Raw genomic sequence first — 24,874 nt, forward strand, 5'->3', positions numbered from 1 at the left:
GCAGTTCTCCTGCCCCAGCCTCCCGAGTAACTGGGATTACAGGCGCCAGCCACCACACGCAGCTAATTTTTGTATTTTTAGTAGAGACGGGGTTTCACCGTGTTGATCAGGCTGGTCACAAACCCCTGACTTCAAGTGATCCACCCGCCTCAGCCTCTCAAAGTGCTGGGATTACAGGCATGAGCCACCACACCTGGCCAATTTTCTTTCTTATTTTTAAATTGGTTTGTCTTTTCGTTGTTGAGCTGCAAGAGTTCTTTATGTATTCTAGTTATTACCCTCTTACCAGCTGTGTGATTTGCAAATATTTTCTCCCATTTTGTGGGTTGTCTTTTCACTTTCTTGATAGTGTATTTCAAAGGAAAAAAGTGGTTTTTGACGATGTCCAATTTGTCCATTTTATTCTTTGGTTGCTTGTGCTTTTGTTGTCACGTCTAAGAAACCAGCACCTATGCCAAACTCATGAAGGTTTGCATCTCTGTTTTGTTTCTTTCTAGCACCTCACTTTTATGGTTACTGTAGCTTTATAGTAAGTTTTGAAATTGGGAAGTGAGTCCTTCAAGATTATTTTTTTCTTTTTTTTGAGATGGAGTCTCACTCTGTTGCCCAGACTGGAGTGCAGTGGTTTGATCTCAGCTCACTGCAACCTCTGCCTCCCAGGTTCAAATGATTCTCCTGCCTCAACCTCCCGAGTAGCTGGGACTACAGGCGCCCACTACCACACCTGGCTAATTTTTGTATTTTTAGTGGAGGCAGGGTTTCACTATGTTGCTCAGGCTGTTCTCAAACTCCTGACCTCAAGTGATCTGCCCGCCTCAACCTCCCAAAGTGCTGGGATCACAGGCTTGAGCCACCATGCCCCACCCTTCAACATTGTTTTTCTTTTCCAATATTGTTTTGGCTATCCGATGCCCCTTGCAATTCCCTATTAATTTGAGAATCAGTTTTTCCATTTTTGCAAAAGAAATGGAAAAGATTGATAGAGATTGCTTTGAATCTGTAGATAAAAGTGGAGAATAATGCTATATTAATAATATGAGATCTCCTTATCCATGGACCAAGGATGTCTTTCCATTTATTTAGCTTTTCTTTAACTTCCTTCAGTGATATCTTATAGTTTTTGGTGTACATTAGGTTTGATTTCGCATTTGGTTCATAGAAAGCAAATATTATCTTTGTATATCTAACTTTAAAAAAATTGTTTTGGCCGGGTGCAGTGGCCTGTAATCCCAGCTCTTTGGGAGGCTAAGATGGGAGAATCACTTGAGAGGCCAGGAGTTTAAGACCAGCCTAGATGACTTAGTGAGACTCCATCTCATACAAAAATAAAATAAAGGCCAGGCATGGTGGCTTACGCCTATAATCCCAGCACTTTGGGAGGCCGAGGCAGGCAGATTACCTGAGGTCAGGAGTTCCGAGACCAGCCTGACCAACATGGTGAAACTCTATCTCAACTAAAATTACAAAATTAGTTGGGCATGGTTGCAGGGCGTAATCCCAGCTCTTTGGAACCTGAGGCAGGATAATCACTTGAACCTGGGAGGCAGAGGTTGCAGTGAGCCGAGGTTGCACCATTGCACTCCAGCCTGGGCAACAAGAGTGAAACTCTGTCTCAAAAGAATAAATAAATAAAAATAAAAATAAATAAAATTGTTTTATGAAATATTCATATTGAAAAGTGCCTAAAATACAAATGTACAATGTATTAGATAATTATAAACAGCCATCCAGGGCAAGAAATATAACATTACCAGCATACCACAAACCTCCCACAAACCCCTTCCCCCTCAGTCATTTCCTTGCTTTTTTTTTTTTGCCCAGGCTGGTCTTTAACTCCTGGGCTCAAAGGATCCTCTGGCCTCAGCCTCCTAAGCAGCTGGGACTACAGGTAGGAGCCACTACTGGAGGCTCTAGCTCTTACCCATCCATGTATGCATCCCTGAACAAAACAGTGCAGTTTGCCTGTCATTGAGCTTTATGTAAGCGGAATCATACTCTCTGTTCCCTTTTGTGTTTTCTGTATTTTGTTCAACCTTATTTTTGTGAGATTCATCCAACCTCTTACTATTTGCTACATGCAATTCATTCATTTTCACTACTGTATAGTACTCCACTGTATAAATAATTCCATTGTATAAATAATTGTGTATTTATCCATTCTATTGTTTTTGGACATTTGGGTTGTTTCCGGGTTTTGGCTATTAGAAGCAATGCTGGAATAAGCATAGATTCTTTTTTAATCAGAAAACAAGTTACTACAGGCAGTTCTCAGCAGTGCGAGCAAACGTATTTGTGGAGTTTGTTCTGCAGAGAGCTAAGAGCGGCTGCCTTCCTTCCAAGTCACTTGTGATCGTTCAAAAGACCCCTGACCTCCTCCTGAGAGGACCCCAGACCATAAACAGAACCTGGCTGAGAGTTCTGTCAATGAAGCCTCTCAGCTTTTCTCTGATGGAAATAGCTTTAAGTTTGGCTTTTGCAATCAGCCTGGGGCTTTGGACTACGGCAAGGCAAGAGTCTGGAATGGATTCTGCCTCCCCAGAGCTCGGTCATTTAATCCTTGGGGTATCTGGAGGAGCGGGGAGGAGATGGGGCACATGAGAGGTCTTGTAGCAACCTGCTTTGTCAGCAGATCAATTTTGACTAGATCTTTCCTGCTTTATTGAGATTGAAGTGCTTTGCCTAAATCTCCAGGTGAGCAGCTGGCTGTTTTACAAGCATTTATTTTTATGTTTTTTCCCCCACCTCCCACCCTCGCTTATAGACCATTTTCATCAGGAAATTGCTTGGCTTTCTTTGCACTGGGAAACAACATTCAAAGAACTTTCATACTTCCTACACCTAGGGAAAAACTGTGAAAGACGTGCAATGATATAGCTTCAAATTGCTTAGATTTAAATGTGAAGCTAATTTTACACTGTCCAGGGTCATGGATGTTGTCTAGATGGGTCCAGGCATTTATCAGGAGGTGGGAACTGTGACTCCCATCGCAGCTGGGATCTGAAGTAGCCCAGCATGGTCTCCACTAAAGGGAGTTTGGGGTTCCTGACCCTGGGACTCTCAGAGCTCCTGGGGCTCCGCTCCTCCTTGGGGGACTCTGGGGAGGTCTGACTGAGAAGAATAAGCCTAGAGAAACCCCAGGCTCTGAGCTGTCTCTAATGATCCCTGCCCCAGATGGTGTGGGATGTCCCATTAGCCACATTTTCAGTTTCCGGTCTTTCAGGACCCCCTCTCCTGCCTCATCTTTGGGGGAACTGGTAAGAAACCCAGATGCATCTTCTTTGGACCCTGAGTTGTTCCTCTAGTAGCTGTGCCAAGCCAGCTGGCAGTTGTCTGCCGCTCCATGTCCAGTGTCCAAGGGGGCCGTGTCCCATGTCCTCACACATCATCACAACCTCGCTTCACCCTACTTGTCTGGCTGCAGAGCTAGGGCCCAGACCCAGAGAGGCCCCATCACAGTGGCGAGCAGCCCCCGGAGAAAGCTAGTTTTTGGGTTACTTTCTCCTCCTCCTCCTCCTCTCACCCCAGGAACTGGCACAAGATTCTCCTCTGACAAGCACAATAGAGGTGACAGTTTGGTGTCTCTCATTTGGAGGAATCTGAAATGATTTTTCTGAGGTCAACTCCAACGTAAGTCACAAGCCACAAACGTAGTTTTAAAACTGGAACAGAGGAGGGACTTTCAGCTTGGGCTGGCCACCTTCCTCATTTCCCTGTTTGAAAGGTGAGTGTGGTACAGGCTCTGCCACTGATCACTGCCCGAATCATGAAGGGAGGGAACTCATGCTGCTCCTTCCTGCCTGGGGACCATGGTGAGTGTCTTAGTCAGGGCTCTCTAGAGCGCCCGAACTAATAGCATAGATGTAAATATAAAGGGGAGTTTTTTGTTTTTGGTTTTTTGGTTTGTTTTTTTTGTTTTTTGAGACGGAGTCTGGCTCTGTCGCCCGGGCTGGAGTGCAGTGGCCGGATCTCGGCTCACTGCAAGCTCCGCCCCCCGGGTTTACGCCATTCTCCTGCCTCAGCCTCCCGAGTAGCTGGGACTACAGGCGCCCGCCACGTCGCCCGGCTAGTTTTTTGTATTTTTTAGTAGAGACGGGGTTTCACCGGGTTAGCCAGGATGGTCTCGATCTCCTGACCTAGTGATCCGCCCGTCTCGGCCTCCCAAAGTGCTGGGATTACAGGCTTGCGCCACCGCACCCGGCCGGTTTGTTTTTTTTTTGAGATGGAGTCTCGCTGTGTCACCTAGGCTGGAGTGTGGTGGTACAATCTCAGCTCACTGTGACCTCCGCCTCCTGGGTTCAAGTGATTCTCCTGTCTCAGCCCCCTGAGTAGCTGGGCCTACAGGTACACGCCACCATGCCCGGCTAATTTTTGTATTTTTAGTAGAGACAGGGTTTCTCCATGTTGAACAGGCTGGTCTTGAACTCCTGTCCTCAGATGATCCACCTATCTCATCCTCCCAAAGTGTTGGGATTATAGGCGTGAGCCACCACGCCCGGCCAAGGGGAGTTTATTAAGGAGTTTTTGTTTGTTTGTTTGTTTGTTTTAGGCAGAGTCTCACTCTGCCACCCAGGCTGGAGTGCAGTGACGTGATCTCCGCTCACTGCAAGCTCCGCCTCCCGGGTTCACACCATTCTTCTGCCTCAGCCTCCTGAGTAGGTGGGACTACAGGTGCCCACCACCACGCCCAGCCAATTTTTTTTTGTATTTTTAGAAGACACGGGGTTTCACCATGTTAGCCAGGATGGTCTTGATCTCCTGACCTCATGATTCACCCGCCTCGGCCTCCCAAAGTGCTGGGATTACAGGCGTGAGCCACCGCGCCCGGCCAAGGAGTTTTAACTCACGCAGTCACGAGGTCCCACAATAGGCTGTCTGCAAGCTGAGGAGCAAGGAAGGCAGTCTGCGTCCCAAAGCTGAAGAACTTGGAGTTCGATGTTTGAGAGCAGGAAGCATCTGGTAAGGAAGAAAGATGTAGGCTGGGAGGCTAAGCTGGTCAATCTCTCCACGTTCTTCTTCTTTTTTTTTTTTTTTTTTGAGATGGAGTCTCGTGCTGTCGCCCAGTCTGGAGTGCAGTCACACCACTATGTCCGGCAATTTTTGCATTTTTGGTAGAGACAGGGTTTCACCATGTTGGCCAGGGTGGTCTGGAACTCCTGACCTCAGGTGATCCACCTGCATCAAACTGCTGGGATTATAGGTGTGAACCACCTTGCCTGGCCTTCTCCATGTTCTTCTACTTGCTTTTATTCTGGCCGAGCTGATAGCTGATTAGATGGTGCCCCCCAGATTGAGGGTGGGTCTGCCTCTCCCACCCCACTAACTGAGATGTTAATCTCCTTTGGCAACACCCTCACAGACACACCCAGGAACAATACTTTCCATCCTTCGATCAAGTTAACATTCAATATTAACCATCACAGTGAGCAACGGTGAACCTCCAGCATCCCCAAGGAGGCCCTGCAACCCCTTGGCATGTTCACGTGACCATTGGGCCACACAGATAAAGAATAGGGCAAGCCTGGCCAGCACCGTTGCTGGAATCAGGAGCCTCCTCTTCAAGGGACCCCATCTGGTGGGTGTATTTTCCTTCAGGAGCCCTCTGATCTCAGTGGGATGTGTTTAACCTCTCCCTGATCACCTTGAGCCTTGCCCCTCCCTACCCCAACACTGAAGGCTGCTGCCCCCGCTTGCTGTGCACCCGGCCCTCTGACCTGCACACATCTTAGAAAGAGCCTGGTCCTGGCTGGGCGTGGCGGCTCACGCCTGTAATCCCAGCACTTTGGGAGGCCGAGGCAGATCACGAGGTCAGGAGATCAAGACTATCCTGGCTAACACGGTGAAACCCCGTCTCTACTAAAAATACAAAAAAATTAGCCGGGCGTGGTGGCGGGCGCCTGTAGTCCCGGCTACTCGGGAGGCTGAGGCAGGAGAATGGCGTGAACCCAGGAGGCGGAGCTGGCAGTGAGCCGAGATTGCGCCACTGCACTCCAGCCTGGGCGATAGAGCGAGACTCTGTCTCAAAAAAAAAAAAAAAAGAAAAGAAAGAGCCTGGTCCTGGGAGCTCTTCCACTGCAGCAGCTCCCGGCGTGGCCACTGCCCTGCAGTTCCTAGCTGCCTGGGTGAAGAGGAGCCGGACTAATGAGAGAACAACCTGGCCAACGTGGCGAAACCCCGTCTCTACTAAAAATATAAAAAATTAGCCAGGCATGATGGTGGGTGCCTGTAATCACTGTGGGAGTTTGCACTGAGCTGAGATTGCACCACTGCACTCCAGCCTGGGCGACAGAGAGAGACTCCGTCTCAAAAAAAAAAAAAAAAAGAAAAAAAAAATATGGATGGGGATGGGGGACAATTCAGCTCACAACAGGGATCTTTCTGGACACTCAGAACCAAGCTTTAATAGCTTGACAATGTCTTTCAGTCTGAAACGCAGAGACACTGCCAACCCAGGGCCTGCCCTCCATCACAGGAAGAAGCCACACCATGAGCCTCGTGCCAGCAAAATGTGGCTGTGGTTGCTTGCTCAAGGGCAAGGCTGATGGGTGTTACTTCACTCTGGCTTTCAGAGTCACAGGAAGAGGCTGCGCAGGGAACAGGAGTCAACTGTTCCCCAATTCCTGTGGCGCCTGAGCAAGAGAACAGGAGTGTGAGCCCAGGGCTTGGGGCAGACATGGGCAGATGCTCATGTGTGTGGGAATGGCTGCTGGAAGCCCATGCGTGGTCACCAGGGGTCTGAGAGGCAGGGGCCAGGCTGTGACAGTGGTTCCCAAACAGCCGGGGAGCTCTGTAAACTTTAAGGCTCTGATCGCCCATATAGGGCAGGGCAGGCATCTATATCTTTAGAGGGCTCCCAGGCGGATGCAGAAATGACTTGGGTCCCCAGACAATCACTGCAGTCGCTGATGGCTCTCTGTGGGGTTCATATACTTTTGTATGCTTGAAATTTTTCATAACAAAAAGTTAGAAGGGAGGAAAAAAGGAAGGAAGGAGGGAGAGGGAGAAGGGAAGGAAGGAAGGAAGACAGGAGGGAGGGAGGGAAGAAGGAAGGAGAGGGAAGGAAGGAAAAAAGAAAGGAGGGATGGAAGGAAGGGAAGGAAAGAGAAGGAAGGAAGGAAGGAAGGAAGGAAGGAAGGAAGGAAGGAAGGAAGGAAGGAAGGAAGGAAGGAAGGAGTGGCTGAGCATAGTGGCTCATGCCTATAATCTCAGCACTTTGGGAAGCTGAGGTAGGAGGATCACTGGAGGTCAGGAGTTCAAGACCAGCCTGGCCAACATGGTGAAACTCTGTCTCTATTAAAAATACAAAAATTAGCAGGTGGTGGCACGCACCTGTAGTCCCAGCTACTCTGGAGGCTGAGGAAGGAGAATCAGTTGAACCCAGGAAGCGGAGGTTGCAATGAGCTATCGTACCACTGCACTGCAGCCTGTTGGCTGGGTGACAGAGCAAGACAGTGAGACTGTGCCTCCAAAAAAAAAAAAAAAGGAAGGAGGGAGGGATGGAAGGAAGGAAAAAAGTCTCCCAGAGGATTCTGATGCCAGCCCTGGTTAGGATGAAGACGGGAGGGAGGAAGCCCTAACCTGCCCAGGACTTTCTGTGACTCGGGTGAAGCAGTGCCTCCTGGTGGTGAGAAGGCAGTACTACTGGTATAAACCTGTCTTGACGTGCAGACTCGGTGTGAATGTGGGGCCAGGACAATGTGTGTCCTGGAGTTGACTGTGCACGGGGAAGCTAGGCAAGCCTTTGGAGCAGGCCCATAACCTTTGCCACAAACCCCTTTGCCAGTCTAGTGAACTCTCTGGATTCTCAGGATAAAAGCATAAATTACATGGGATTACAAAGCTAACCAATCATAGTGAAATACAATGATTGAAATACTTGATAAAGCCAAATTTGGTATAGCGTGGCAGATATGACAATAGTAGTATGTCATAGTAGATAGTAGTAATGTGCCAATGAGAGTGTTAGCACATTAAATAATATCTAATAACAACTGGTCAAATAACAATAATTTTAAAAGTAGTGAAGAGAATTAATGATATTTTGCAACAACTCCAACATGTAAAAATAGCTGCAATTTCTATTGTTAACAGAATCACACATACTACTATAACAAACAACAAAAACCTCCCAAAGGCCAGGCATGGTGGCTCACACCTGTGGTCCCAGCACTTTGGGAGGCTGAGGCAGGAGGATCCCCTGAGCCCAGGAGTTCGAGGCTGCAGAGAGCTATGATCGCACCATTGCACTCCAGCCTGGGTAACAGAGCAAGATCCTGTCTCAAAACAATGCAAACAAAACAAAACACCCTCCTGAAACTTATTGCCCATCTTTATTCATGAATAAAGGAAATGGGCAATTGCTATGAGAAGTCAGTAAAAACAAAGAAGTGCCTGGTTGCCCTGCAGGTGTTGCACCGCCAGCTGAGAACCTGCCTTAGAAAGGCAGCCAAGGGCCCACTGCACTCCTGTGTCATCTGGCTGCTCCATATTCCCACTATGTGTTCTACAAAGATTGATTGAGGGCCTACTGTGTGTGGCAGACACTGCACAATATAGACCAGGTACCTGCCCTTAGCAAGCATGCATTCTACAGGGACAGCCGATAAGCCAACAATACACAGAACATAATCTACCAGCTCAACTTTTTTTTTTTTTTTTTTTTTTTTTGAGACAGGCTCTCACTCTGTCACTCAGACTGGAGTGCAGTGGCACAACCATGGCTCACTGCAGCCTTGACTGCCCAGGCTCAAGCAATTCTCCCACCTCAGTCTCCTGAGTAGCTGGAACTATAGGCATGTGCCACCAAACTTGGCTAATTTTTTTTTTTTTTTTTTTGAGATGGGGTTTCACTCTTGTCACCCAGGCAGGAGTGCAATGGCGTGATCTCGGCTCACTGCAACTTCCACCTCCTGGGTTTAAGCGATTCTCCTGCCTCAGCCTCCCGAGTAGCTGGGATTACAGGTGTCCACCACCATGCCCAGCTAATTTTTGTATTTTTAGTAGAGATGGGGGTTTCACCATGTCGGCCAGGCTGGTCTCGAACTCCTGAATTCAAGTGATCCGCCTGCCTCAGCCTCCCAAAGTGCTAGGATTACAGGTGTGAGCCACTGCGCCTGGCTAATTTTTAAAATTATTTGTAGAGAGGGGGTCTCACTATGTTGCACAAGCTGGTCTCAAACTCCTGGGCTCAAGTGATCCTCCTGCCTTGGCTTCCCGAAGTACTCAGATTGCAGGCAAGAGCCACCATGCCTGGCCTAGCTCAATGTTTAGGTAAGATGTTCCTATTGAATACATTATGTAATATGTAACAATGTTTTGTGCATAACTGATATATAGTGCTTATTGAAAGTTTCCTTTTAATCCCATTTGCTTTAAAGTCAAGAGTTTTCAGCCTAGTTTAGCCGATGTGCGTTCAGTCCGCTTTTACAAAGCAAAAGAAATCTCACATCCTCTGGAAGATTCTGAAGGGCTTCTGGGGAGGGGAGATGCTCATTCCTGTTATCTTTCTCCCCAATCAGTATTAAGAGCCACTGCTTATTCACAGCAGCGCTTTTCACCATAGCCAAGAGGTGGAAACAGCCAGGTGTCCGTGAACAGATGAATAATAAACAAAAGGTGGACTATCCACACAATGGAATATTTTGTGGCCCTAAGAAGGCATGAAATTCTGACACATGCGCCGGGTGCGGTGGCTCAAGCCTGTAATCCCAGCACTTTGGGAGGCGGAGACGGGCGGATCACCAGGTCAGGAGATCGAGACCATCCTGGCTAACACGGTGAAACCCCGTCTCTATTAAGAAATACAAAAAACTAGCCGGGCGAGGTGGCGGGCGCCTGTAGTCCCAGCTACTCGGGAGGCTGAGGCCGGAGAATGGCGTGAACCCGGGAGGCGGAGCTTGCAGTGAGCTGAGATCCGGCCACTGCACTCCAGCCTGGGTGACAGAGCGAGACTCCGTCTCAAAAAAAAAAAAAAAAAAAAAAAAAGAAATTCTGACACATGCTATAAGATGGACGAACCCCAAAGACATTATATTGAGAGAAATAAGCCAGACACAAAAAGAACAAACACTGTAGGATTCCACTTATATGAAACATCCAGAATAGGTAAATTCATGGGGACAGAAAGTAGAATCAGGGTTACCAGGGGCTGGGGGGCGGAGACCATGGGGAGTTATTGCTTAAGGAATATGGGATTTCTGTTGGAGGTGATGGAAATGTTCTGGAAATAGATAGTGGTAATGGTTACACAATATTGCGAATGCCATCAACACCACTGAATTGTATACTTTAAAGTGGTTAAGGCCGGGCGCGGTGGCTCATGCCTGTAATCCCAGCACTTTGGGAGGCTGAGACGGGTGGATCATGAGGTCAGGAGATCGAGACCATCCTGGCTAACCCGGTGAAACCCCATCTCTACTAAAAAATACAAAAAACTAGCCAGGCGAGGCAGCGGGCGCCTGTAGTCCCAGCTACTCGGGAGGCTGAGACGGGTGGATCATGAGGTCAGGAGATCGAGACCACCCTGGCTAACCCGGTGAAACCCCATCTCTACTAAAAAATACAAAAAACTAGCCAGGCGAGGCGGCGGGCGCCTGTAGTCCCAGCTACTCGGGAGGCTGAGGCAGGAGAATGGCGTGAACCCGGGAGGCGGAGCTTGCAGTGAGCTGAGATCCAGCCACTGCACTCTAGGCTGGGCGACAGAGCGAGACTCCGTCTCAAAATAAATAAATAAATAAATAAATAAATAAATAAATAAATAAAGTGGTTAAAATGCACCGGGTGCAATGGCTCATGCCTATAATTTCAGCTTTTTTTTTTTTTTTTTTTTTAGATGGAGTCTCACTCTGTCGCCCTGGCTACTTTTGTAGCCAGCCCACGCCTGGCTAATTTTTGTATTTTTAGTAGAGATGGGGTTTCACCATGTTGACCAGGCTGGTCTTGAACTCCTGACCTCAGGTGATCTGCCTCCCTCTGCCTCCCAAAGTTCTGGGATTACAGGCATGAGCCACCGTGCCCAGCCATACTTTTAAAAAAATTTTTTGTAGAGATGGAGTCTCACTATGTTGCCCAGGCTGGTCTCGGCCACCCAAGGTGCTGGAATTACAGGTGTGAGCCACCATGCCCAGCCCCCGATTCACATTTTGAGATCTTAGCCTCCAGTACCACAGGATGTGACTGTATTTGGACAGAGGGTCTTTAAAAGGCAACTAAGTTAAAATGAGATTGTTAGGGTGCACCCTAATCCAGTATGGTTGTGTCCTTAAGAGGAAACATGGGCCCGTTGCGGTGGCCCACACCTGTCATCCTAGCACTTTGGGAGGCCAAGGCAGGCAGATAGCTTGAGTTCAGGAGTTGAAGACCAGCCTGGGCAACATGGTGAAACCTCATCTCTACTAAAAATACAAAAAAAAAAAAAAAAAAAAAAAAAGCCAGGCCTGGTGGTGCACGCCTATAGCCCCAGATACTCGGGGTGAAGTAGGGGGTCAATTGAACCCGGGATGTTGAGGCTGCAGTGAATCCAGGTCATGCCACTGCACTCTAGCCTGGGCGACAGAGTGAGACCCTGTCTCAAAAAAAAAAAAAAAAAAAAGAGGAAACAGGGACACAGATAAGAACCCAGGGAAGACCAGTGGAGACACAAGACGACAGCACCTCCAAGTCAAGCAGAGAGGCCTGGGGGTCCGCGGGCAGTGGCTCACGCCTGTAATCCCAGCACTTTGGGAGGCTGAGGCAGGTGGATTACTTAAGGTCAGGAGTTTGCGACCAGCCTGGCCAACATGGTGAAACCTCGTCTCTACTAAAAATACAAAAATTAGCCGGGTGTGGTGGGCCACACCTGTGTTCCCAGCTACTTGGGAGGCTGAGGCAGGAGAATCACTTGAACCTGGGAGGTGGAAGTTGCAAATGGTTGCAACTCACCAACCAGTAAGATCCCTTCCTGCATCCTGAGGAACTACCTGTAGGAGCTTCTGACCGGGACCAGAGGCAGCCCGTACACAGGGCCTGGGGCTCTCTCTGTGTGTGTGTCCCCGGGCAGCCCTGGGTTTGGTGAGAGGGAGGATTCTGATCTCACTCAGCCCTACTCACCCCGACCCTCTTGGGAAGTGGGTACCAAGTCCCGACCCATCCGGGTTGGTGCAGGATGGTAGGATCCCCGTGGCCTGCAGCCGAGCCCTGTGGAAGGCCGCTGGGCAGAAACAGCTCCTCCGTTCACAGAACCCTCATCCAAAAATCCTCACATATTTCAATATAGCCACATCCCAAACATGGACCCCTTAGGCACCGGGCCCTGTGTGGCCATCCAGCCTGCACACCCACGAAGCGAAGGGTGTCCAGGGCACAGTGACGTCACCAGGAGCCACTGAGTCATCAGGAGGGCTGCCTGGTCTGATCTGAGTGGGGTGGAAACTTCCAAGACCAGACACAAGGAGAGTCCATGAGGCTCCCACATTGTTCATCGTTTCTTCTCATCTCTCCTCTCCTAACCAGATTCATTTCAGGAGTAAGTGACTCCAGGCAGAAAAACACCTCCCTCAAGGTTACCAATTTAAAGACAGACAGCTGTGATCTCAGCTGGGATTTCAGTCGCAGTTATGAAAATTAGAGCCAGGTGTGGTGGCTCCCACCTGTAATCTCAGCACTTTGGGAAGCTGAGGCGGGAGGATTGCTTGAGTCCAGGAGTTCGAGACCAGCCTGGGCAACATAATGAGCTCCCCCTTGTCTTTAGAAAAAACGTAAATATTTGCCAAGTGTGACGGTGCACACCTGTAGTCCCAGCTACTTAGGAGGCTGAGGTGGGAGACTCGCCTGAGCCCAAGAGGTCAAGGCTGCAGTGAGCCATGATCGCACACTGCACTTCAGCATGGGCAGCAGAGCAAGACCCTGTCTCAGGGAAAAAAAAGGAAAAGAAAATGAGACTGAGACATGCTTTGTTTTGCAATGATGCAGCATCAAGGGTCCTGGCAGGGGAGAGGTGGCACCAGCCTGCACCACTGCTGCAGAAATACTCGGGAGTACACAAAGCACTTCTCGACTGGAGTCCAGAGGCCTTCATATTTGGTAGTTTACTCTGATGTTTTCAGTTCCAACAGAGGAGGAAGACGTTGGTCCACAGTGGCTTCAGGTAATTCTCCGCCTTGGGGGATGATGAACACAATGAGGGGCACTTGGGATGAAGAGTGAGCGTCCATTTCTCCTTCTTGTCCTCCTCCTCCCCCCTTCCCCCTCCTCCTCCTCCTCCAGCTCCTCCCGCTTCTCCCCGCTCCCTTCCCCACACGGGAGGTGTATCAGTGAGTTTCAACCTAGTGCAGTGGCTCATGCCTGTAACCCCAGCACTTTGGAAGGCTAGACCAGGCGGATCACTTGAGGCCAGGAGTTTGAGACCAGCCTTGGCAACATGCTGAAACCCTGTCTCTACTACTAACAAAGCTACAAAAATTAGTCAGGCATGGTGGGGTGTGACTGTAATCCCGGCTACTTGGGAGGCTGAAGCAGGAGAATTGCTTGAACCCAGGAGGCGAAGATTGCAGTGAGCCTAGATCATGCCACTCTACTTCAGCCTGGGCAACGGAGACTCTGTCTCAAAAAAATATTATCACTTGAGGTCAGGAATTCAAGATCTACTAAAAGTACAAAAAAATTAGCTGGGCGTGGTGGCGCACGTCTGCAATCCCAGCTACCTAGGAGGCTGAGGCATGAGAATCACTTGAATCTGGGAGGCAGAAGTTGCAGTGAGCCGAGACTGCACCACTGCACTCCAGCGAAACTCTATCTCAAGCATACATACATACAGCAAGTTCTCAATGGGGCCAGTGAGCTGTGAGCATGTTTCCTCTGCACGCTAAGCTCTTGATAACTCACATTCCATCACGAAGTTGGGGTCATCTTGACCAGGGAAGGGCAGGCATCTTGGTGGGAGGCCCCTGAACTGTACCTGATAGTGTATCAGGTGCTGCTAGGAGAGGAATGGAAGCCGGGCAGCAAAAACCCCTGATTACTAGTCCTGAGCATCCCTGGAAGCATCCTGCCAAACGCAAGGCACAGGGTAAGTGCTGAATTAATACTTGGCATTTTGCCTGGATCCCCACCCCATCCACCAATTTTAACCACGGATCCTGAGGAGTGCTAACAAGAGCACCAAAGGTCATTTCCATTTTTTTAAAAAAATGTATCACAGCTACTACAATTTGTATTTTGTATGTTGCAAGCACACGTTTGGAAAACAGAAAATAATTTGGTTTTAAATATTCCAGGAAATTACAATCTAATTGCATCAGCTCCCAACTGTGCCTCAGTTTCTAGCCTGGAAAATAGGGTTGTATTACAATTAACTCTCTCTGACGTGTGATCAGTGTTCCTTTTTTTGTTTGTTTTTTCTTTTTGAGACGGAGTTTTGCTCTCATCGCCCAGGGTGGGGTGCAATGACGCTATCTCGGCTCACTGCAACCTCCGCCTCCTGGATTCAAACGATTCTCCTGCCTCAGCCTCCCAAGTAGCTGGGATTACAGGCGCCCGCCACCACACCCAGCTAATGTTTGTATTTTTAGTAGAGACAGGGTTTCACCATGTTGGCCAGGCTGGTCTCGAACTCCTGACCTCAGGTGATCTGCCTACCTCGGCCTCCCAAAGTGCTGGGATGACAGGCGTGAGCCACCGTGCCCAGCTCTATTTGGTTTTAAAAGCTCTCTAGGGTTCCCTCAGCCCAGACAGCCACATTAGGGAGTAACATAACCTGCAGCACGGCTGTCAAAGCGGCCCTTAGTTATTCACCCACCCCAGAGGCAGCGTTTGGAGAAAGTGTCTTCTTTAAGGGCACCGGCTGCCTAGATGTGTTCAAATATAAATGTGTGCGTGTATCCTTCTGTTTTTAATAGACTTTTATTTTGGAATAATTTTAGATTTACGGAAAAGCTGCAAAGAGTAGTACAGAGAGTTCCCTCAAATTCTTCACCCGGTTCCCTCTAGCGTTCGCATCTTACACAGCCATGGCACATTTGTCAAAACGAAGAAATTAACACTGGTATTACTTTTAACTAAAGGCTTTTTTGGATTTTACCAGTTTTTCCACTCATGCCTTTTTTTTGTTCCAAAATCCAACCCAGGATATCACACTGCATTTAATCAAATGTAAATATGTATGCTTTAACTTTTTTATTTTAAAATAATCATAGATTTACAGGAAGTCGCAACAACAACAAAAAAAGTACAGAGATTCTGTGTACCCTTCCCCTAGTTTCGTTCAGTGGTAACTCCTTGTATGACTACACAATATCAAAACTATGAAATAGATATTGGCACAATCCGTAGATGGTATTAAATATACATGCATATATATATTTTAAGCCAAAAATATTTTTAAATCTCGCTTTGCCTCACAGCCAAGAAGATCAAATACTTTCCCCAAAAACATAGAATTTGTATCTAACTCCACTTGCTTCCAAACTCAAGTCCAACCATGAAATTATTCATCCCTCTCTCTAACCCTCCAACTACAGGCAAGAATCTGCCCATACAGTCCCCAAAGCAGGAGTGCACTCTGCCACAGGCCTGGATGCCGTCTACCTCCTGGACCTTGAACTCCCTAAATTGATGGCCTTTGTGTGTATATGTGTAAGCAGCCCCTCTCTGTCCCAGTCCATCCTAAAATCACTCCCTTGGAGCCACCACTGCCCCTCTCATCTTCTAGAATTTCTAGAGAGATAAAGAGCCAGATATGTATCCAAGTACCTTTCTTCTGCTGTTAGCTCTAAAGACAACTGAATATATCCTAGCTAGGATGTACTCTAAGGAATGCAGAAGTAGGCCGAGTGCAGTGGCTCATTCCTGTAATCCCAGTGCTTTGGGAGGCCGAGGTAGGCGGATCACCTGAGGTCAGGAGTTGGAGACCAGCCTGGTCAACATGGCAAAACCCCGTCTCTACTAAAAATACAAAAATTAGCCGGGCATGGTAGCGGGCGCCTGTAATCCCGGCTACTCGGGAGGCTGAGGCAGGAGAATCATTTGAACCCCTGAGGCAGAGGTTGCAGTGAGCTGAGATGGTACCACTGGCCATTTAAAAAAAAAAAAAGAATGCAGAAGTTAATTAAATGACCACAAAGACATTACTTGTTGTTGTTGTTGTTGTTGTTGTTGTTGAGACAGGGTCTGGCTCTGTCGCCTAGGCTGGAGTTCAGTGGCGCAATCTCAGCTCACTTCAGTCCGTGCCTCCTGGGCTCAAGCCATCCCCCGACCTCAGCCTCCTGAGTAGCTGGGACTACAGTTGCCTGCCACTATGCCCGGCTAATTTTTGTATTTTTTGTAGAGATGTTGCCCAGGCTGGTCTGAAACTCCCGAGCTCAAGGGATCCACCCACCTCGGCCTCCCAAAGTGCTGGGATTACAGGCATGCACCACCATGCCCAGCCCAGACATCATTTTTATCTGAAGCAACAACTGTCTGCTGTTTCTGTTTCCTTACTAATTATCCAGGAACTTTTACAGGTGAACTCTGAGAAGGACAATTTTTATTGTTTGTATGTCAGCATAACTAAAAGCAAAGCTGGATAGGAAGAGTTTACCCAAATGATTTCACCTGAACTCAAATGCATAGGCTGGCTACTGCATAAAGCAACAGAGGGGTCCTTTTAATTTAAAAGCTCAGGACTCTGAATCAATTGCTGCTTGGGAGAAGGCAGAGATATTCTTTACTTCTGCCTAAAACTGGAGAAATGGTGTACACTTCTGCTCTGAAGCCATCCTCAGTGCTGCTTCGGTCAGAACTCCCGAGAGGCATGAGTGCTGGCCTGTCGCTGCGGCTGGCATTCCAGGCATTTCATTGGCTCCACTTCAGCCCACGCCTGGCTCCGCGGGGCTGGGCAGCTGAGGGGAGTTTGTGGCCGAGTGGGCATGGGGCACGGCCCGTGCAATGTGCGTTACAAAGGGGCTCTCTCTGAAGCAAGTCCTCTGCACTCCAGTCTATTTGAGGAAAAAAAGAACAATTCCCGTAGGGATGGGGTTTGCTGAAGCATCTAGCTGCCTGTTTCCTCTGGAGAGGGAGGGAGGGCTGGCTTAACTGGGGGATGGCCTTCTCAGCCGGACTGTGTCAAGACCAAGGTTAGGCTCCAAATCCCGAAAACCTCTGTGCGGGGCCTCTGACTTTCAGAGTGGTGAGAATGGAGGCCGGCTCCCTTCCCCTCCAGCGCCAGGGAGCCCCGCAATCGGTGAGGCAGAAAGAAGGATGGGCCCAGGCAGGGGGGCGGGAGCAGGGGAGGTGCCCAGGACAGTGGCTGGAAGGGGAATGGGAGAAGCAGCAGAGGCTGGGGGCGGGGGTCACAGCAGGTGCTATCCCTGGCCTGTGTGAAAGGTACTAGAAGACCCCATCCTTGGTGCCACATGGACCCCAGAGGCTTGTCTTAGTCCATGGGGTCCGAGGTATAAGCCACTGACATTTGGCGTCACCTCTTAAGTTTGGATGAATTTTGGAAAGTGCTAGACTGGAGAACAGTGGGAAAAATCAGTAGAACGAGATCTGGAGCACTCACTGCTCAATGTCACTGTCAGAGAGTACAACGACACCAATGGGAGGAGGGTGAGGACCAGAGGCTGATTGCGTGAGCTGTGTCGGAGTGCAGGACCCACTAACGGGTTCTCTCAGGCTTTCTGGAGGCCACGGCTGTGCCTTGTGGTCCAAGACCTGGGGAAGCCACCGCTCTGTCTTCCCTCTCCATCCTCCGGTAACTTGGGTCCAATTCCTGTTGCCATGGCAATCAGTCCAGCTGGCCTCACAGTTCACTGGCCTCAAAGTTGGCATCTGTAGGTGAAGCCAGTGGGACTTCAAGACTGAGCTGTCTTGGAGGAACTTTTCTCATCAGCCGCTGGATCAGAGAACGTCACCAGCGTCTCACTGACGTCAACATCCTGGGCCTGGCTCTAGCTGAAAAGGAAAATTCTCCCCAAGGCAGACACATCTCCTGAAGCCCACACAGGCACTTTCTATGATTGCACTGGAAATCTGTCCTCTGGGGACAGGAAGCGCGTACACTCATGATCAAGTCACAATGTGGAGCAGGCTCCAGGACACCACGTTCATCTGTAAGAACAGGAGCCTGTGGTTGGCCGCAGATTCTTGAGCCAGATTGATTGGGTTCAAAACCTGGTGCCTTTTTATTAAGTGCATGCTTAGTTACATTTTCTGTTTGTACTTCTGTTTCCTTCTCTGCAAGACGAGGCTAATCACAGACACTTGTTCATGATGTAATACACTTAGAATGCTTAGGACAGGCCTTCCTGCATAGTAAGTGCTCTGCAAACACTGGCTACTATTCTCCCTACGTGCAAACTTCTCCCAGCCAAAAGCCGCCCACACCAAGCCCCCTGTGCCTTTTTCCTTCCGCACCCACGAGCGGGCTGCTCCCAGGGCCCTGGAGCTCACTTTCCCAGCCGCCCTCACCACCCACCGTGGCGCAGAAGAGCTTCTGAAGTCCTGGCGTCTCCCACTGGTCTGGGCATCTCTCGCCTCATCTTCCCTCTCAGGCCCCACAATGTGTAGCACTTCTAGGGCAGTATACTTGCTGATTGCTTCCTTACTATTGCTCACAACAACCAGCTAAGACACTGCCAAAGAAACACTCACAGCTGGCCGGTCCACGGCATCCGGAGGGGACTCGGGGGACAGGCCTGTCCTGCCTCTCCCCAGCACCTGTTGATAAGAAGGAAACGTGGGGAGGAAAGAAAGGATGCAGGAGGCTGAGGCGGGAGGATCACTTCAGGCCGGGAGTTCAAGACCAGCCCAGGCAACACGGCAAGACTCCATCTCTACAAAAAAAATTTAAAAATTAGCCAGCGAGGTGGTAGGCGTGCCTGTAGTCCTAGCTACTGGAGAGGCCAGGGCAGGAGGATCACTTGAGCCCAGGAGCTGAGGCTGCAGGGAGCCATGATTGCACCAGTCTGGGTGACAGAGTGAGACCCTGTCTCTAAAAATAAAAATTGGGTGGTGGCTCACACCTGTAATCCCAGAAACTTTGGAGGCCAAGGCGGGAGGATCACTTGAGGCCAGAAGTTCAAAACCAGCCTGGTCAACATAGCCAGACCCCACCTTCAGCAACTGTCTCTACAAAATGAAAATAAAAATAATGAAAAAGAGGGGACGGAGGAGAAGGCTGAGACCAGTAACAGATCCCAAAGGGGCTAGTTGACAAGGAGAAAAAAAAGTCAGCACTTCCCTGGAAGAGAAAAAATTTGAAAAGGACAGTGGTTGAAAAGTCAGCATGTCTGTGTGAAAGGGAAGCAATGAAGTAGCGCCAACTCCTCCCCCGTCCCGGGCACCGTTTAGGGAGAGGATCTGCCAGAGAATCAGAACCAGAAGGAGATATAGATTAAGTTTATTTCAAGGAATCGGCTTACGTGATTGTGGGGGCTGGCTAGGCACGTCTGAAATCCAGAGGGCAGGCCAGCAGGCCGGAAGCTCCCCGGAGGAGCTGACACTGCAGTCCCCAGGCAGGATTTCTTCTTCTTCAGGGAAACCTCAGTTCCGCTCTTGAGGCCTTTCAACCGATTGCATGAGGCCCACCCACCTCGCAGAGGAGAACGTTTTACTTCCAGCCCGTGATCGTCAGTGCTGACCGCATCTACAACGCAGCTCACAGCAGCACCCAGGCGAGCGTTTGGTCGAAACGTGGGTATCAGAGCCTGGCTAAATTGACAAGGAAATTACCCATCACAGGGTTTAAGATCTAGTGCTTTAAGATCTAGTGACTTCTTGTTATTTTGTTGTTGTTGTTTTTTTTTTGAGGCGGAGTCTCGCTCTCTCGCCCAGGCTGGAGTGCAGTGGCGCGATCTCGGCTCACTGCAAGCTCCGCCTCCCGGGTTCCCGCCATTCTCCTGCCTCAGCCTCCCGAGTAGCTGGGACTACAGGCGCCGCCACCACGCCTGGCTAATTTTTTTGTATTTTTAGTGGAGACGGGGTTTCATTGTGTTAGCCAGGATGGTCTCGATCTCCTGACCTCGTGATCCGCCCGCCTCGGCCTCCCAAAGTGCTGGGATTACAGGCTTGAGCCACCGCGCCCGGCCTTGTTGTTGTTTTTATAGAGATGGGGTCTTGCCATGTTGCCCAGGGTGGTCTCAAACTCCTGGGCTCAAGTGATCCCTCCGCCTCAGCCTCCCAAAGGACTGGGGTTATAGGCATGAGCCACCATGGCAGGCCAAGATCTAGTGACTTTGGATACGGACCACCATGGAACAGTTCCTCTTCCATGTGGGTGTGGGAGCATGAGGGCTGTTTTCAGGAGGATCAAAGTCACCTCTACCCCGGCATGGCAAGTCACAGAAACTTGAGTTCCAGGTAAGGTAGTGCAGAAAAAAGGCTCATGAGCCAGTGCTCTCTCTCTGTGCAAGGGGAAAGAGCCCCGCTGAGGCCTCCACACACATGCAGCAGGACACAGGACACAGAGGTCAGCCTGTTGTGGCCACTGAAATGTCCCGTTGGAGTTGACAGGAGCCCGCTCTGACCTTAGTCCTCCTCCTCCAAACAGGTGACCCTGTAATGCTGTGTTTAAAAAGCAAGCTAGCTGGACTGTGTTATCTTTTAGTGTGGGAAAAATGCTCTTAGGCTGGGTGTGGTGGCTCACACCTGGAATCCCAGCACTTTGGGAGGCTGAGGTGGGTGGATCACTTGAGGTCAGGAGTTCGAGATCAACCTGGTCAACACTGGTGAAACCCCAACTCTACTAAAAAACAAAAAACAAAAATTAGCTAGGCATGGTGGCACGTGCCTGTAGTCCCAGCTACCCAGGAGGCTGAGGCAGGAGAGTTGCTTGAACCTGGGAGGCAGAGGTTGCAGATCATACCAGTGCACTCCAGCCTAGGCAACAAAGCAAGACTCTGTCTAAAAAAAAAAAAAAAAAAAAGTTCCTGGCTCCTAATATGTCAGATTTTAACCCAAAGGTAAGTTCCAGCAGGGCATGCCCGTCAGCTAGACTGGCAGGTCTCAGCTTCGCTGTGGAAGCGTCGGCTGGGGAGCTTTTAGTAAAACGCTCACACCTAGAAGTTCAGACTCAGCAGCTCTGAGATGGGGCCAAAGGTACATCCTACAGTTGCTGTGTCCCCAAGTCAGCACAGAGACAAGCAAAAACTCAAAGTTGCCTCCTTCCCTCAACTCTCAGCCAAGACTGGACGGGGCGGGGGACCCCGGAATCGTGAAAACTGACAGCCACGTGGAAATGGTAACCACAGCACACTTGAACTTTGTGAGCACAGCAGAAGTGTGTGGGATGGGCTGGCCCATCCAGAGATGGGGTGCGAGAGGCGGGAAAGTGGCCTCATGGTGGCTCCTGGCTTCAACCCCAGCACTACCCCCAGAGGGAGGGCAAAGGTCATTGGGGACGGTGGGAGGGCCGTGTGTTTTCAGGGGTGGGCATGGCAGGGGTCTCAGGCAAACACTAACACGGTGAAGCGCAACTGCCAACTCCTCCAGCCAGCCCGCTCCTCAGGCTTGGAAACGGTCCCATAGGAGAAGATGGTTCAGAAGAGAGAGAAAGATCCTGGGACATCCGAGCCAAACCACACGCACCTTCCACTGCTCAGCAGCCCCTGCCCCAGACTTCCAAACAGAATTCCATTTTCTGAATCCAGGCAGCCACCTGGGTGAAGACATCTGCCCATGAAGGCTGCTGTCCCAGGCACCAGGAGGTCAGGAGGGGGCCCTTCCTCTTCCTCCTGAGTCAGGACCCTCAGATGGAGAAGAAAATCCTCCCAGTCAGAAAGAGGAGGCTCTGACTTTAGGGACAATCTTTCCAGTCAGAGAGAGAAGGCCTGGACTTCAGGGACAATTTTTTCCAGTTAGACAGAGGAGGTGGTGGTGGTAGCGCATGCCTGTAGTCCCAGCTACTCAAGAGGCCAGAGTGGGAGGATCACTTGAGCCCAGGAGTTGAGGCTGCAGTGAGCCACTGCGCTCTAGCTTGGGTGACAGAGCAAGACCCTGTCTCTAAAAACAAAAATAAAAAACTGGGTGGTGGCTCACACACGTAATCCCAACACTTTGGGAGCCCAAGTGGGGACAGTCACTTGGGGACAGTCTTTCCAGTCAGAGAGAAGAGGCCTGGACTCTGAGGACAGTCTTTCCAGTCAGAGAGAGGAGGTCTGGACTCTGAGGACAGTCTTTCCAGTCAGAGAGAAGAGGCCTGGACTCTGAGGACAATCTTTCCAGTGAGAGAGAGGAGGCTTGGACTCTGAGGACAGTCTTTCCAGTGAGAGAGAGGAGGTCTGGACTCTGAGGACAGTCTTTCCAGTCAGAGAGAAGAGGCCTGGACTCTGAGGACAATCTTTCCAGTCAGAGAGAGGAGGCCTGGACTCTGAGGACAGTCTTTCCAGTGACAGAGAGGAGGTGTGGACTCTGAGGACAGTCTTTCCAGTGAGAGAGAGGAGGCCTGGACTCTGAGGACAATCTTTTCAGTCAGAGAGAGAAGGTCTGGACTCTGAGGACAGTCTTTTCAGTCAGAGAGAAGAGGCCTGGACTCTGAGGACAATCTTTTCAGTCAGAGAGAGGAGGTCTGGACTCTGAGGACAGTCTTTTCAGAGGACAGAGGCCTGGACTTTTTCAGCCAGAGAGAGGAGAGGACTCTGGGACTCTTTTCAGTGAGAGACAACAATCTTTCCAGTCAGAGAGAGGAGGTGGACTCTGAGACTTTTTCCAGTCAGAGGACGAGGTCTTTCTTTCAGTGAGAGAGAGGACGTTTGGAAGGTCTGGACTCTGAGGACAATCTTTCCAGTCAGAGAGAGGAGGCCTGGACTCTGAGGACAATCTTTCCAGTCAGAGAGAGGAGGTGGTCCAGACTCTGAGGACAATCTTTCCAGTGAGAGAGAGGACGTTTGGACTCTCAGAACAGTCTTTCCAGTGAGAGAGAGGAGGTCTGGACTCTGAGGACAGTCTTTTCAGTCAGAGAGAGAAGGTCTAGACTCTGAGGACAGTCTTTCCAGTGAGAGAGAGGAGGCCTGGACTCTGAGGACAATCTTTTCAGTCAGAGAGAGGAGGTCTGGACTCTAAGAAAAGTCTTTCTAGTGAGAGAGAGGAGGCCTGGACTCTCAGGACAATCTTTCCAGTGAGAGACAGGAGGTCTGGACTCCGAGGACAACATTTCCAGTCAGAGAGAGGAGGTCCAGACTCTGAGGACAGTCTTTCCAGTCAGACAGAAGACGCCTGGACTCTGAGGACAATCTTTCCAGTCAGAGAGAGGAGATCTGGACTCTCAGGACAGTCTTCTTTCCAGTCAGGTCTGGACTCCGAGACAACCTTTCCAGTCAGAGAGAGGAGGTCCAGGTGGTCCAGACTCTGAGGACAATCTTTCCAGTCAGAGAGAGGAGATCAGTGAGTCAGAGAGAGAGGTGGTCCACGTTTTTCCAGGACGTTTGGACTCTTAGAACAGCCTTTCCAGTGAGAGAGAGGAGGTCTGGACTCTGGGGACAGTCTTTCCAGTCAGAGAGAGAAGGTCCAGACTCTGAGGATAGTCTTTTCAGTCAGAGAGGAGGTCCAGACTCTGAGGACAGTCTTTCTAGTCAGAGAGAGGAGGCCTGGACTCTCAGGACAGTCTTTCCAGTCAGGGAGAGGAGGTCTGGACTCTGAGGACAGTCTTTCTGTCTTTCCAGTCAAAGATTCTAGGCCTGGACTTTGGGGATAACCTTCTCTGTCAAGAGAGAGGAGGCCAGGATTTTAGGCAATGGGGAATAATTAATCAACACATGAAATTTGATTGTGTTCCACAAAATACAAAACGCATCAAGTCAGCAGTCTTTAACCAAGTCAGACTTCCCTGGAATCACAACCTGAGGACAGAGATTCAAATGATGTTCCTTGCTACAAACAGGCCTTCGCTCTAAGTATCAGGCAGGCCCAGCTTCTGCTGCGGTAAACGTAAGATGTATAAAGCCCCAGGCCCGACGTGTCTTGCTGCCCAGCCAGCCCTGCTGGTCCAACAAACCGGGAGGAATTCGAGAAAACCAGAAGCCATCTTTAGCAGGGAACAGAACTCTAGGGGGGTTGTCAGCTCCTTCAGCACAAAAGAAAACGTTGATTCTGGCCGGGCGCAGTGGCTCACGCCTGTATATCCCAGCACTTCGGAAGGCTGAGGTGGGCGAATCACTTGAGGTCAGGAGTTTGAGACCAACCTGGGCAACATGGTGAAACCCCTGTCTCTGCTAAAAACACAAAAACTAGCAGGGCATGGTGGCAGGTGCCTGTAATCCCAACTACTTGAGAGGCTGAGGCGGAAGGATTGTTTGAACCCGTAAGGCGGAGGTCACAGTGAGCCGAGATGGTGTCACTGCACTCCAGCCTGGGTAACAGAGTAAGACTCTGTCTCAAAAAAAAAAAAAAAAAAAAAAAGAAGAAGAAGAAGAAAAAAGAAAATGTTGTGTTGGTTCTGGTACTGATGCTGTTGGATGGTATTATTCCCAGAGACGCAGGAGCCCTCGCCATCACTGGGATGTGGAAATTCACTCAGGAAACCTCCCCGGCCCCACAGCACATCTCCGAGAGGCACGACGGTCCCTTCCACATCCAACACACAGCCAGCGAGAGCCTCTGACCCGCGGACACCGTGCTGGGTGTTCACAAGTCATGGCAGGGGGACAGACAAGTGTCCTGGGCCTTGGAGAATCGAATGTCCATGGGGACGGACACAGGCAAGAAATCACAGCTGGGCAAAATTACAATGGGGAGCAGTGCTAGGGAGGAAGGACCCCTCGCTTCTCTTCCAGAGGAGAAGGTCGTCTGGGACGTTGTCCCCACAGCCTCATCAAGGAGGTCAGGGAAGGGCAACAAGGAACACGCCGCACCACAGGCATCAGGGTGGGTGAAGCAGGGCTCGGGGAGGGAGGACCCGCAGCCGGGAGGGGCTTGTGGTGGCTGA

General features: G+C 50.0%; 1 long non-coding RNA gene across 1 annotated transcript; it reads left to right on the top strand.

Annotated features, from left to right (window-relative positions):
- Positions 1 to 22,238: 22,238 nt before the first annotated feature.
- On the top strand, positions 22,239 to 23,494 carry LOC126953850 (uncharacterized). Its single transcript, XR_007725381.1, has 3 exons — positions 22,239 to 22,435; positions 22,711 to 22,877; positions 23,415 to 23,494. It is a non-coding gene; the product is annotated as an uncharacterized LOC126953850 (long non-coding RNA).
- The last annotated feature ends 1,380 nt before the right edge of the window (positions 23,495 to 24,874 follow it).

The sequence above is a fragment of the Macaca thibetana genome, chromosome 1, assembly GCF_024542745.1.
Source record: "Macaca thibetana thibetana isolate TM-01 chromosome 1, ASM2454274v1, whole genome shotgun sequence".
NCBI classification, from domain to species: domain Eukaryota; kingdom Metazoa; phylum Chordata; class Mammalia; order Primates; family Cercopithecidae; genus Macaca; species Macaca thibetana.